A 3,476-nucleotide genomic window follows, 5' to 3' on the forward strand; every position below is an offset into this window, starting at 1 on the left:
TTTTAGCAGTCGAACAGGTTGTGGTAGAGGTATATGTGCAGCGCCGTGTTCGAGTGGTGCTCAAAATCGAACCTATACTCTAGTAGGTCGACATGATCTCGAATCATCTCCGGATGTTGTTACAGGAATATTGTCTGTGTTTTCTTATGATGTATATGCACTGATTGATCTGGGATCTACATTATCATACGTTACACCCTTTGTGGCTAATAAGTTTGGCATTGAACCTGAATTGATAAGTAAACCACTTACGGTATCCACTCCGATACGAGATTTAGTGATTGTTCGAAGGGTAAATAGAGGTTGCACAGTGATGATTTGTAGTCGTAAAACCTCGCAAATCTATTTGAGTTAGAAATGGTTGATTTTTATATGATAATAGGAATGGACTGGTTGACCTCATGATATGCAAATATTGATTGTCATACGAAGATAGTTAGGTTTCACTTTCCTGGTGAACCCGTCACTAAATGGAAAGGGAACATTGTCACGCCAAAAAGGTAGGTTTATTTCCTATCTTAAGGCAAGGAAGATCATCTCAAAAGGATACATTTATCATCTCGTTCGCAGTACAGATGCGGAGGCGAAACCGCCTACTCTACAATCAATCCCTGTGGTCAACGAATTTCCAAACGTTTTCCCAGATGAACTCACAGGCCTTCCTCCTAAAAGAGAGATTGAGTTTAGCATTGATGTATTGCCTAACACTCAACCGATCTTTATCTCTCCATAGAGGATGGCCGCAACAGAGTTGCGAGATTTGATGGTGTAATTGAAGCACTTGCTGGATAAGGGCTTCATCAGGCCTAGCACTTCACCTCGGGAAGCGCCAATCTTGTTCGTGCGGAGGAAAGACGGGTCGTTAAGGATCTGCATCGATTATAGATAATTAAATAAGCCTACTATAAAGAACAAGTATACACTTCCGAGGATTGATGACCTGTTTGACTGACTCCAGGGTGCCATGTATTTCTCTAATATTGACATACGTTCAGGGTATCATCAACTGAGGGTTAAGGAGAAGGATATTCCGAAGAAGGTCTTCCGAACAAGATACGGGCACTTTGAGTTCTTGGTGATGTCGTTCGGGTTAATAAATGCCCCAACAACTTTTATGAATCTCATGAATAGTGTAATCAGACCCTATCTTGACGTGTTCGTGATGGTATTCATTGTTGACATTGTGGTGTATTCTCGTTCGGAGGCGGAACATACAGGCCACTTGCGAATTGTATTACAGACCCTTCAATATAGTAAGTTATATGCTAAGCTATCCAAATGTGAATTATGGCTGAACTCAGTAGCATTCCTTGGCCATGTGATTCCGACGAGGGTATAAGTGTCGACACTCAGAAGATCAATGCAGTGAAGAATTGGCCGAGACCTATAACACCATCAGAAGTCCACAGTGTTACATCCCGTACTTTTCTACAAAGGATTTGTGATCGTAAGACCCCGTAACATTAACAACCTTGATCCCGTTATATACATTTGATATGGTTTTGAGTGGACTATTTTTGTAAAATAGTTTGAAAAATATGATTTTATATAGTTATTAATATTACAAGTTTCGAATATGTTTTAAATTATACACATAATATGATAAAGTTTATGAGATTTTCTTTATTGTAAATATAGAAATTATTTTCTCACAAGAAAAGAAGGTTATCTTTTTACCATTTTAAGAATTAAGCATACGAGAATTTTTACTCTTTATATGAGATTAGAAAAATTAGAAGTTGAGAAAATATATGCTTTTTTTACATGGATGTTTCAATGAAATAATAGTGTATGTATTTTTTTTATATGGTACCACATGACCATGAAAGTAGGGTATATAAAGTGTGTTAAAAGTAAGAAGTATTTTAAGTAATTTGAGATAATTCTTAATTATGCGGGTAATTGGTAATTATTTAAAAACAATTAGGATAAGAACATCACGTGGCATATTTTGGCTTAGGAAAGTTGTGACTCATGACTTCATTAAAATATGTGGCAAGAATTGAAATATGAGATTTGGCAAAGTCTTAAGGACGTGACTCATTCCTTTTAATAAAGAAGAGTCCATTGTTTGCCTAGCTAAGGTGTATATTCTTCTTTTCCTCATCTTCACTAACTCTTGGTTCACTTGTACAATAAAGAAGGATACTTCTTTGTTCTTTGATTTAAAATTTCACACACCCAATGGATTTTAGTACCGCCGCGTAGTCCAGATTCTATGGCATTAGGTTGTTTCGGTAGAAATAAGTTGTAGTCTTTGTATGATTATAGATGTACAACATAAAACTTAAAATTTTCTTGCATTTTCCTTTAATCCAAGGTTTTCTTTAGAGGTGTAGGGTGAACGGTGACTATGAAATTGAAAAAAATCGAGAATGGGTTTAGTTGTTACCGCTTGGCTTTTAACTAAGCCACTTTAGAAAAGAGACTCCAAGAGTCATATGAATCGAAATTCTCTCTCAAATGAAACTCCAGAATCATGAAATCCCCAAGCCAAAAACCACCCAAACTACCTGGCATTGATCATGACATTTCCATACAAACCAACCTACAAACTAAACTATCCTTCAAGGACATGTAAACAATATCTAGTCCAATGATGTTTAACTCTACTCTAAATAAAAAAAAATTGGAGTTCACGGAGAATTCTCATATAGAAGGTAGGGCTGAACATCCAGAATCCCCCATTGCACGAGGCGTCAAAGTTATTGCTTTGTCAGATGAAGACAGACAATGAATTTACAAGCCCTGGAAGAATGCTATCATAGTGAAGTTAGTGGAAAAACGCATATTGCACCACTACTTGAAAAAGAAAATCCAAGATTTATGGAGGCCAACGGAAGATTTTCAAATGATTGATCTAGGAGAAGATTACTACATAATCAAGTTCAAAAATAAAGACAACATGGAGAAGGCAATTCAACAAGGACCTTGGTTCATTAATGGTCATTTCCTCTCCATCACTAAATGGAAACCAAATTTTGTGGCTTCAAAAGAGAGGCTAACAACAACGGCAGTATGGGTTAGACTCCCACAATTGCCTAAGGAATTTTATGATGGCAAATTACTTGAAAAAATTGGCAATGCTATTGGTGGATTATTAAGGATTGATGTTTGTACTTCAACCACATTAAGGGGACGATATGCAAGACTTTGTGTTGAACTTCCTCTAGAAATCCCAGTCCAACCATTCCTATATGTTGGACAACATAAACAACACATTCATTATGAAGGAGATAACTTCCTATGAACAAATTGTGGCAGACTAGGCCACATAATAAAACAGTGTTCTTTTATTAAATTGGATGCTAAGGCAGTTAAGGAAACAACCAAGGAGCAGGCAACATCCTCAAATCTGGAAATTCAACAAGAGGAGTGGAAGACAGTTTCCCTTAACAAAGGGAGGAAACAAGCCTCAAGAAACATTCAACAAGATACCATCAAGCCGGTCAAAAACAACAAAGGTCCAGGTATCC

Source organism: Nicotiana attenuata, chromosome 6 (assembly GCF_001879085.1).
Source record: "Nicotiana attenuata strain UT chromosome 6, NIATTr2, whole genome shotgun sequence".
Classification (NCBI taxonomy): Eukaryota; Viridiplantae; Streptophyta; class Magnoliopsida; order Solanales; family Solanaceae; genus Nicotiana; species Nicotiana attenuata.